Raw genomic sequence first — 11,674 nt, forward strand, 5'->3', positions numbered from 1 at the left:
GACTTTCACAGCTTTGGGGAAAGTGGAGTTACCCCTCAGTCATCCATTGCTTCCAGGGCCACTCTATCCTGAAACAGTAGCACCTGCAAGGGTTCCTGCTCAGGATATGAGCGAAGGCTAGTGGCAGATCCAGCAAGTTCAGTAACTGAACTTATGATGGAGAAGGCGGATGAGCTAGGACCGCAAATATCAACGGCTATAGTATAGGCGGATGAACATTTGGGAAGAGAAATGGTGATTTCTTTAGTTCGCCTAATGGTAGGCAATTGCAAACCACCATTGCAATTTGCTAAGAAAACCATGGTCAAACTCACAAAATGTATCACACAACAACAGCGTCAAGATGATCTTCAAGACAATTCTGAAGATGCTTCACTCGGTAGGGTTGATTCTGGCCAGCAGAGGATCCCCGACCGTCATCAAGCTACTGCTCATAATATTCAAGTAACACAAAAGAAAATTATTGCCACTTGGAATGTCAGAACCCTATATCAAGCAGGAAGATTGGACAATGTGATAAATCAAATGGAAAGACTAAAGATTAACATCATGGGAATTAGCGAAGTTCGTTGGATAGGTGCTAGAACATGTCAGATTAGAAATAAAACACTAGTTTATTCTTGTTGAACACCCCATACTAATGGAGTAGGAATTCTTATGGATGAGAACATGGCAAAAAGTGTTTTAGGACATTGGGCAAAATCAGAAAGAATGCTCCTTGTTAGATTCAGAGGACAACCATTTGATTTAGCAATTATACAGGTATATGCACCAACAACAGATGGAACAAATGAAGATATAGATAAATTCTATGAAGAGCTTGAACAAGTGAAGAATGGATGCAAATCTCAAGATATTGTTATTGTCATGGGAGATCTAAATGCTAAAGTAGGACAAGGTGCTGATGGAAATACCATAGGAAAATTTGGACTAAGGGAAAGAAATGAAAGAAGTGAGAAATGGGTAGAATGGTGCAAAATGAATAATCAGGTCATTATGAACACCTACTTTAAAAACTATCCAAGACGTTTGTGGGCCTGGAAAAGTCCAGGTGATAACACTAGAAATCAAATTGACTGTGTTACTATAAACCAAAGATTTAGAAACTCAGTGACTCACTGCAAAACATATCCAGGTGCAGACTGTAATAGTGACCATAACCCAGTAGAATGTCATGTGAAAGTAAAACTTGAAAAACTAAAGAAGCAAAAACCTGAACAATTCCTTGACTACTTGCAATTAATTAAAGAAGAAAACTTAAGACAAAAATTTACAATTGAAGTAAGGAATAGATTTCAAAGTCTAGAAACAGAATCTGTTGAAGATGGTAACAATAATGCAGAAATGAAATTTAAGTCTCTAAAGGATACCTTGGTAGAATTAGCAAAGTCAGTGATTCCAAAAAAAGAAAAAAGTACAAAGAATAAATGGATGATAGATGAAATCAAAAATCTAATGGAAGAAAGGAGACGGAAGAAAGCAAATCCAATAGAATACAAGTCCTTAGATAAAAAAGTTAAAAGCTTATGTCAAAAAGCCAAAGAAGAATGGTTAAACCAGGAATGTGAGCAATTAGAAAGAATCCCTATTACTGATCCAAAAAGGTTACATCAACAAATCAAGAATATCACTGGTAAAAAGCACCTCTGTTCTTCAGGTGGATGTTTGAAAGCAAAGGACAGTACCATTATCATGAAAAAAGATGAGATTATGAACAGATAGACTGAGTATATTCAGGAATTGTTTGAAGACTATTGAGGTGATAAACCAGAAATTAAGAAAAACATTGAAGGTCCAAGTATTTTAAAAACTGAAGTTCGTAATGCAATAAATAAGATGAAGGAAAGGAAAGGAAGCAGGTCCTGATGAATTAGTAATAGAACAAATTATTGCCCTTGAAGATTATGGAATTGAAAAACTTACTGATTTAATCAATGACATTTATGAGACTGGAATAATACCAGAAGAGATGAAAAAAAATCAGTATTTATCACTCTTCCTAAGAAAGCTGGAGCAATAGAATGTGAATTACATAGGACCGTAAGTTTAATAAGTCATATCACCAAGATACTTAATAATTTTGATGACAAAGCTAAAAGTAAGATACAAGCTGAAATAGGCAAAGAACAATGTAGTTTTGTGATAGATAAAGGTACAAGAAACGCAATATTGATGATAAGGATACTATCAGAACGAGCTATTCAAGTGCAAAAAGATCATTTGTTTTATCAACCACACAAAAGCATTTGATAAAGTGAAGCACAATAAGTTATTTGAAATATTACAGAAAACTCTAGATCTAGATTCGAAAGACCTCCGCCTAATCAGAAATCTGTACTGGGAACAAACTGCTGCTGTAAGAGTAGATGGAGAAGTGAGTCAGTTTACGAAAATCAAGAGAGGTGTTAGACAAGGGTGTGTTTTCTCCCCTGATTTATTTAATGTGTACAGTGAAACAATATTACAAAAAATAAGATACATCTTGGGAATCAAAGTTGGCAGTGAAAACATCAATAATTTCAGATATGCAGATGACACTGTGTTAATTGCAAGTACGGAGGAAGAACTACAAAACTTAATTGATATAATTGCTGAAGTGCAAAAATGGGTCTATCTATCAATTGCAAAAAGACAAAATGTATGGTGATATCCAAAAAGAAGGAGAATCCTATCTGCAGGCTGAGAATAGATGGAGAAGACATAAAACAAGTAAAGAACTTTTGCTACTTAGGAAGCTGGGTGACATCAGATGGCAGGTGCGACTTTGGACATCAAAAGAAGAATAGGGATGGCAAAAGACACCTTGACGAGGATGAAGAGTGTACTGACCAATACTAAACTATGACAACCCGCCTCAGAGTACTGAAATGTTATGTTTATCCAGTTATGTCATATGGCTCAGAATGTTGGACAATATCTCATAACATGAGGCAATGAATTGTAGCAGCAGAAATATGGTTTTTGAGGAGGATACAAAGAACATCATGGATGAAATGAATATCTAACAAGGGTGTCATGAACAGAGCAAACACAAAAATAGAGATAATGTATGAGATCATGAAAAGGCAACATAACTTCATTGGACATGTGATTAGGAAAGAGGAGTTAGAATGCACGGTAATTATGGGAAAGATTGAAGGGAAGAAAGCAAGAGGAAGACAAAGACAAATGATGATGGAGACAGCAGCCAGGGAATTGGAAATGAATACCAATGAACTGATCCACTTGACCCGAAACAGGAATGTCTGGGCCATGGCAGTCATAGCTCAAACTGGGCATGCCACCTGACAATGATGATGATACACCCCTAGTGCTAGAAAATATGTGCTAGCATTGCAGCTTGCATGGTAACCTCCATGCTATAAGAACCATGATCCCATGGTGCCTTGCCTATGACAAGATGAATTATGCCAGGTACCTGTCCCCTTACTTTGCTCAGATGATGAACCTCCCAGAGAAGACAGGCCAATTCTCAGTGCAATCGTGAAGTAACAACCCCCTTGGGCAGATCCCTATGGACCAGGCTATTGAAGCCACAGTGAACAGACACACAGACTCCTGGAGGCACATCACGGTTCAGCCTGAATGCTGGAGCTATCAAGCGTTACTACATAACAGCTGAGCACCGCAGTGCATTCCTGGGACAGTTAAGGGAGATGGCACAAGGCAACAAATCAGAGCTTTGTCATGCGGAGCTACAACCGCCAAGAATCCAGAGATGAGGAAGCAGTTTCAGCACTGGTTAGCCTCATACATGAATGGGTCAACCCATTTGCAGAAAAGCAGGACCTCATTAGCATCTCTACGGCAAAGGCAGCCCCCAAGGACATTGCCTCCGACCTGATGAAGGCATATGAGATTGGTGAGCAATGCTAAGCAACCTTCAAGGATGAGAGACTAGAGAAAGACCCACCAGCAAAGAAATTCCATGACCCAATGAAAACCAACAAGCTGAAAACATTCAGTGATATGTGGAGGGTGATCATCTTGAAAGCAGACAGGTCTTTGTTTGGACACATCATAGTGATGGCACAAGTGCGCAGTCTACGCAGTCCAAAGACAAATAAAACCTACTTTAGCCACAACCTTGCAGAAAAATGTAGCAGTAGAAGAGCAACATCTTCTGCTGTACTGATGTTAATATGGAATATATACAAAAAGTGATGACTTATTTGAAGTAATAAAGCTACCACTGGTGCAATTCTATCACATATTTTCTAACTGCAGAGATGAACACTTGCCAAAAATCATTGAGCACTATTCCCCTTAGATGGTACCGACCAACCCTACTGGCTCACGGACTACAGGAGAGACTAGGTGGGAAGGTACCTTGACATAGCAGCAGCATCCATCACTGCACCACTATGGCCTGTATGCTCATTAGAGAACCAATAACTACAGATGTCACAATGTGGCTGATCCCTAGGGAGAGGGACTGGAGTTGGCAGAAGGACCTGCAGACACCTCTGTTCCAGTAAAAGAGGACTGCTGCTGAGGTTCCTGGTGAAGAAGACGACTCTAATCTGGTCCTTGGACCCAGTAACTTCAGACAACCCGGAAACGAGGTGGGCTTGTCGCGTGCACCACTGTTGGTGGATACTGGGGAGAATGGCAGCCCACCAGTGGCCGAGTCACAGGGGCAGTGGCTGCTTCTTCAAGCTCACGTTCAGGAAGAGTTGATATTCCTCTTTAAAGTCTTTTTTTTCCCCCTTTTCCAAGGGGTCTGGGATTTTATTGACGTCCTGATCTACAATGGCACTCAAACTGTTTTTTTTTTAAAAACGGCAGACAAGTTACTGCTCCTAGAGCCTGCCAGCTGGTTGGAAGATAGCGTCTCTGTATCTCTGGATGACCGATTTCAGCCAGTGTTGCTGAGGGAGAAGGAACATCAGGATTTCACTGTAGCGGATGTACACACGGAGATCTCTGTAGATGCTCTCAATGGTGGGGAGAATTTGCTGCCAACTCTCGAGTCAGAGAATCTCAGGATAAAATGTGATGTGGCAGACTGTTAGTCTCCCTTTTTGCTATGAAGTGGGTGACACCTCTCTGTTCCTTGTTAGGGAACGAGCCTGCAGCATGTCGAACTGTCAGGTAAACAATAGCTTTTGTTGACTGCAAATCATGGTCTCTCTTTGGGTACTTTGCTATTGCCTGGTGGATGCTGATGCTTTTTTGCTGAAACAGATGAGGGGGAGCTTGATGCTTACTGCTGTTTGCTTGGGGGAGAGGAAAGGGGCCTTTGGGGTTCTGTTTTCAGTGGATGTCTGCGATGACTAAGTATTTCAAATTGTATAGTGTATACATTCTCTGATAATAAAGAGTCACATGAATATCCACCTGCTGAGCCAGAGCCATTCCCAGAAGAGTAGTGGTATGAAATAGATCTCATGTCCCTCTCTGAAGCACAACCTTGCAGAAAAATGTAGCAGTAGAAGAGCAACATCTTCTGCTGTACTGATGTTAATATGGAATATATACAAAAAGTGATGACTTATTTGAAGTAATAAAGCTACCACTGGTGCAATTCTATCACATATTTTCTAACTGCAGAGATGTATACCTTTGCCAAAAATCACTGAGCACCATTCCCCTTAGATGGTACCGACCAACCCTACTGGCTCACAGACTACAGGAGAGACTAGGTGGGAAGGTACCTTGACATAGCAGCAGCATCCATCACTGCACCACTATGGCCTGTATGCTCATTAGAGAACCAATAACTACAGATGTCACAATGTGGCTGATCCCTAGGGAGAGGGACTGGAGTTGGCAGAAGGACCTGCAGACACCTCTGTTCCAGTAAAAGAGGACTGCTGCTGAGGTTCCTGGTGAAGAGGATGACTCTAATCCGGTCCTTGAACCCAGTAACTTCAGACAACCCGGAAACGAGGTGGGCTTGTCGGGTGCACCACTGTTGGTGGATACTGGGGAGGGTGGCAGCCCACCATTGGCCGAGTCACAGGGGTAGTGGCTGCTTCTTCAAGCTCACGTTCAGGAAGAGCTGATATTCCTCTCTTTAAAGTCTCTTTTTTCCCCTTTTCAAGGGGTCTGGGATTCTATTGAGGTCCTGATCTGCAATGGCACTCAAACTGTTTTTTTTAAAAATGGCAGATGTCACAATGTGGCTGATCCCTAGGGAGAGGGATTACAGAGCCATTCCCAGAAGGGTAGTGGTATGAAATAGATCTCATGTCCTTCTCTGAAGCAGAGGGTGAGGATGTTTCTGCTACCTCATCATGCCAGGCCAAGGGAACACAAAAGGGTAACTGCCTCCATATGCAGAAGACTGTCCTCACTTAACTCGCACTGTGGATGGAAATTGGACTTACCCAGCTATCAACGGAGTGCATAGGTGTCCAAGAGAGATTGTTGTCACCTTGGCATTCTTTCAATGTAGTTCAGTGTATGTTAAAACCTGGAATACAGGCATCCAGAAGACACTGCGGCATTGAATGATGAACGATCAACAGGATCCTGAGTCTTGAAACTTTGCTGAGACGTCTGACTGTAAATAATTTTACAGCTGGTGTTGTAAAGCATTACACTGACTGCTGTTAGGGTGTATTCTGGAAATATGGAATATAGAAAATATTAGTTTCAATAACAACCAGTCTTCAGTTTTGCATGTGGATTGTTAATTGAGTTTAAAATGCAACTCAGAACAATGGTCTTCCTGGAGCTGTAGATTGAGGTCAATAGCAAACTGGGAATTACACTACTTTTGGGTGTATTTGTTTGAAGATCTAGATGTTTGAAAATTATCTGTAATTCAAAAGGAAGCATTATCCTGCTGTTACCATTGACCTTTAGCATATAAAAATATGATGTAATGTTGGGTCAGAGAGACACTCTAGAGAAACTCCAAATGCTGTCAGCTTGTGTGTGCCGAATAAAGACTTTTATACTACCAGCTGCCTGCCTCTCTGGTCACTTTTGTTGACAGTCACTACATTTGGGGGCTTGAGAAGGATATGTTTGTGACCTGTTGTGTGGTCAACTATCTCAGCAGTGAGTATTTTTAAGATTAGCAACTATGCTCAGACCTGTTCAGGTCAATGACTAGGATCACAAGATTTGAGAACACAGCTGAACTGGTACATAGAAAAGTAGTGTGGTGTGTATGTTTGTGCAAGAGACCAGACATTTTTGGGTAATTTGGTGAGACAGGGCCACCAGTTGCGAAGGGTGGTTACTGGTGGTGCCAATGGGGCACATGTTTACCCATCTGAGGAACTGTATAGTAGCAGACTCATTTGTGAGTGTGCTTGTGTGTTTTAACAAGAAGTCTGTAACTGCTTTATAACCTCAGGTTCTTGATTTAGAGGGAAGGCATCTTCTTGTAGGTTTTAGGTGTCTAAACAATGAGGTACTATCCTGGGGATAGACACACTAAGTAAGGCAGGTGCTATCATAAACTTGGGTAAAGGAAAATTAACGTGGACAAAACAAAATCAGTGAACATCTATGAACATCATGCAAGACTCCCAGAATGTTAATTTACAGGTTGAGTCTGTGGTAAAGGCGGCAAATGCAATGTTGGCATTTATTTCAAGGGGTAATAGAATATAAAAACAAGGAGATAATGGAGAGGCTTTAAAGACACTAGTCAGGCTACACATGGAGTATAGTCAAACTTTGGGCCCATATCTCAGAAAGGATGTGTTGTCATTGGAAAGGGGTTCACAAGGATGATGCCAGGAACGAAGGGGTTAATATACGAGAAGTATTTGACAGCTTTTGGGCCTGTACTCTCTGAAACTTTAGAAGAATGTAGGGGGATACAGTGGTGAATCTGTGGAATGCTCTGCCAGAGACTGCAGAGGAGGCCAAGTCCGTGAGTATATTTAAGGTAGAAGTTGATAGTTTCCCGATTGCTGAGGGCATCATATGGCGAAAAGGCAAGTGTACGGGATTGGATTGGCGGAGCAGACTCGATGGGATGAATGGCTTAATTCTGATCCTGTCTTTTGGTCTTACGGCATGGAGTGTGGACTGTTGGCTATGAGTCTGATAGTTACATTGCTGGTGCCCCTGACCAGAGAGTAACCACTGATAGCCACTGCTGAGTTTTAGCTAACTGAGAATGAAGGAGTGAAGGTAAGGACATGATTAAACAGCAATCAGTCATCAGGGATGGAGGCAACAGGCACACAAATGACAAAGACCGTTAGTCAAATTTCTGCTTAGTCTTGTAGGTAGCCATTAGGGATGATGGCCTAGATGTAGATGCGCATAGGGATTTGATAGGTAATTGGGGCTTGAAATACAGGGCATTTTTGCCATACAATTTGACTAGTTCCTCTTCAAGGTTTGGCCTTTCCTGGAACAAATTTACTTTTGTTCAAGATGGCCAAGAAGGGGGACTGTTAGTGCATATTCTGGAGATAAGTTCTATAGCAAATAATAATTTCAACAGCAACCAGTCTTCAGATCTGAATGTGGATTATAGATTCAACTTAAAATGCAGCTCAAAACTATGGCCTTCCTGGAGATGCAGATTTGGGTTGACTGCACACTAGGAAATACCCTATTGACCCGAGAAGTCTGCATATACATGCAAGGAATAAATACTCAATTCACCTGAGGTTTCTGCATATGCACAAATGCCACTCAGAGACAGTGGTGATTACCTCATTTTTGGTATGTTGGTATGAAAATCTAGGTGTTTGAAAATGATATGGAACTCAAAGGAAGCATCATAAATGAATCGTAACTAAAGGAATTTTCCTGCCGTTACCTTTGACCCTTAGCATATAAAAACGTGATGTAACGTTGGGCCAGGGAGCCTCTCTCCAGAGTGACTCCAAATGCTGTCAGCTTGTGTGTGCAGAATAAAGACTTTAATACCACCAGGTATGTCTCTCTCTGGTGGCTTTCATTGGCAATCACAACATCGCCATGTTACTGTGCCATCCTGTATTGTTTACTCCTGAGTACTTTCATTTCTCATACCACGGTAGATTATTTTTTCCTCATTGCTGATGTTGCTGTGGAGCACTCTACAGGAATATATGTCTGGATGCGTATGGTGGAGCACTTGAAATTGCCAGTCTTTGCCAAATGAGAAGTGCCAGGAGTTAACTTCGCCATTGACAGGTTTCTCGTTTTACTGCAACATCACCACTGGCAGGAAAAAGCTGCAGATGAAACAGGTCTGTCATCCTGAAGACAACTGTTTTTTCTGAATAGAAAGCGCTCACCAATTTCTAAAAGAACAAAGTAAAGATTCCTTATGTCAATAGAACTGAATGATGATTATTATCTATTAATTCTTCAGTCACATTTTCCAGCTGTTCTCCAAGTTTGCTAACTCACTGTTGGCAACACAGGAACAGCAGGAAGAAAGTCGACCAAGTCCATACAATTCTTATTTTTCCATACCCCAATATAAAAATTATTTATGAAATTCAGTGTTACTGCAGGGCACATCAGGCAGCCAGAAACATCCTGCTGTGAGCAGGTGAAGTACAGGCTCACTGATTATCTGCCACTGGGGTCAATTTGACAATCAATGCTCACATCACCCATAAGACTGTGACACACATGAACATAATTAAATTAATCAAGTGTGTGTGTGTGTTTTTAACCTTTCCATATAACTCAGGTAGAGGTATAGGTCGAGGGTGATCTACCCAAGGCTCCAAGCTCCCCTCTGCCAGGTTCCTATGATCTTCAATCTTTTAAATCCTCCATTTTAAACACCTGCACTTTCAACATCGCTCAATGAATGTACAATGGGGACTCACACATGTACAAAGCATAGACATGGTACCACTATCCACGCAAACACGAGGAAATCTGCAGATGCTGGAAATTCAAGCAACACACATAAAAGTTGCTGGTGAACGCAGCAGGCCAGGCAGCATCTATCCATCTGCGGCAAGATCCCAACCAATCAAGACAATAGGACACAGGCTTCATGTCAAAGGGAGGAGTTGTAAGTTGTTTTCTTACAGAGAATGGGTGATATCTAGAACATGCTGCCAGAGGCTGTAGAAATTGGACAGATGCATAAATGGGCAAGGTATGGAGGATACGGTCCTATTGTGGGGGAAAATGTCAGCAAGTACAAGGGCTCTGTTCTGTGTTGTACAGCTCAACTCTATGCAACACAACAACCCCAACCATCCTGTGTGTGGCAAGCACAATCAAACAAGTTTCCAATCAATCCATAGCACAGCCCCCACCCAAGTGTATAGAAAGATCCCACAAATCAACTCCTCCCTGTCCCCATCCTCAAATCAAGATCCCACCATCCACGTGTGTAGAACAGTAGATCAGAGTATTGATCACAATGTTGTGCTAACCTTTTAATCTATTCTACAGTCAATTTAACTCTTCCCTCCTACAGAGCCCTCCATGTGCCTATCTAAGAGATTCTTAAACCTCTCTAATGGGCAGCACGTTCCACACACTTACACTTCTGTGTAAAGAAAGACTACCGGATACTTTCCTCTAAACACCTTAAAGTTATGCTCTCACATTAGCCATTCCCATCCTCTGCCTCTTATCTTGTACACCTCGACTAAGCAGCGTCTCATCATTCTTCTCTCTAAAGAGCCCTCACTCGCTCAACAGATCCCCGTAAGACATGCTCTCTAATCCAGGTAAATCTCTGCACCCTCTTTAAAGCTTCCGCACCCTCCCTATTATGAGGTGACCAGAACTGAACACAATACTCCAAGTGTAGTCTAACCAGGGGTTTACAAAGCAATATTACCTCGTGGCTCATCAACTCAATCCCCCAACTCATAATGGCCAATGCACCATAAGCCTTCTCAACCACCCTATTAACTTGTGGGGCAACCGCGAAGAATCAATGGACATGGACCCCAAGGTCCCCCCCGTTCCTCCACACCGGTAAGAATTAACCCCGTATTCTGCCTTCAAGTTCAACCTTCCAAAGTGAATCAATTCACACTTTACCAAGTTAAACTCCATCTGCCGCTTCTCCAGCCCATCTATAAACGTCACTTGAGTCAGAGCGTGTGCACCAAACAATCTCGCCCAACGCAGCAGGGTGTAAACCCCATTCCAGTCCTGGCAAAGAGAACACACCAATGTGTGCACGGCAAGATCCCAGCCAGCTCCAACCCCAGTTTCCACAGCTACCGAGAAACTGAACACAGGGCACGGTCCTAACCAGCAGCTACAGAGCAAGAACTAACAACTGGCACTGCAAGATCCCAATTAGCACCTGCTCACCCCCACCCACCTCATGTCTGGCAAAAAGAACCCACCAAGACCCCAATTAGCATATACACAGCAAGATCCCACACAACACGTCGACAGCAAGGTCCCAAATCCTAGCCCAGACCGGATTGATAACCCCACCAACGCCTACTGAGCAAAATCCCGCCCGACGCGCACACAGGACGATCCAGACCCCGCCACCCGCTACTCAACGAGATCCCACGATCAGCGACGCCTTCTGACGTTGAGTTCGGAAAGGGATCTCCGACTCACCGAGCGCTGAGGCTGCGAGTTCGCGGCCGGACGACGAGGAACCGGAGGGAGGGAGGTAGGAGGAGGAGGCGGCGGCGGCGGCGGCGGCGGCGTCGCCCCGGTCCGGTTTCTCTTCTCCTTCAGCGGCCGCGGCCGGACGGTCGGAGCAGGCGGACGGCCCCGACCGTTAGAAAAAGCGCGAGCGCCGGAGGCGGGGTCTCTTTGG

Source organism: Mobula hypostoma, chromosome 28 (assembly GCF_963921235.1).
Source record: "Mobula hypostoma chromosome 28, sMobHyp1.1, whole genome shotgun sequence".
In the NCBI taxonomy this organism is placed as follows: Eukaryota; Metazoa; Chordata; class Chondrichthyes; order Myliobatiformes; family Myliobatidae; genus Mobula; species Mobula hypostoma.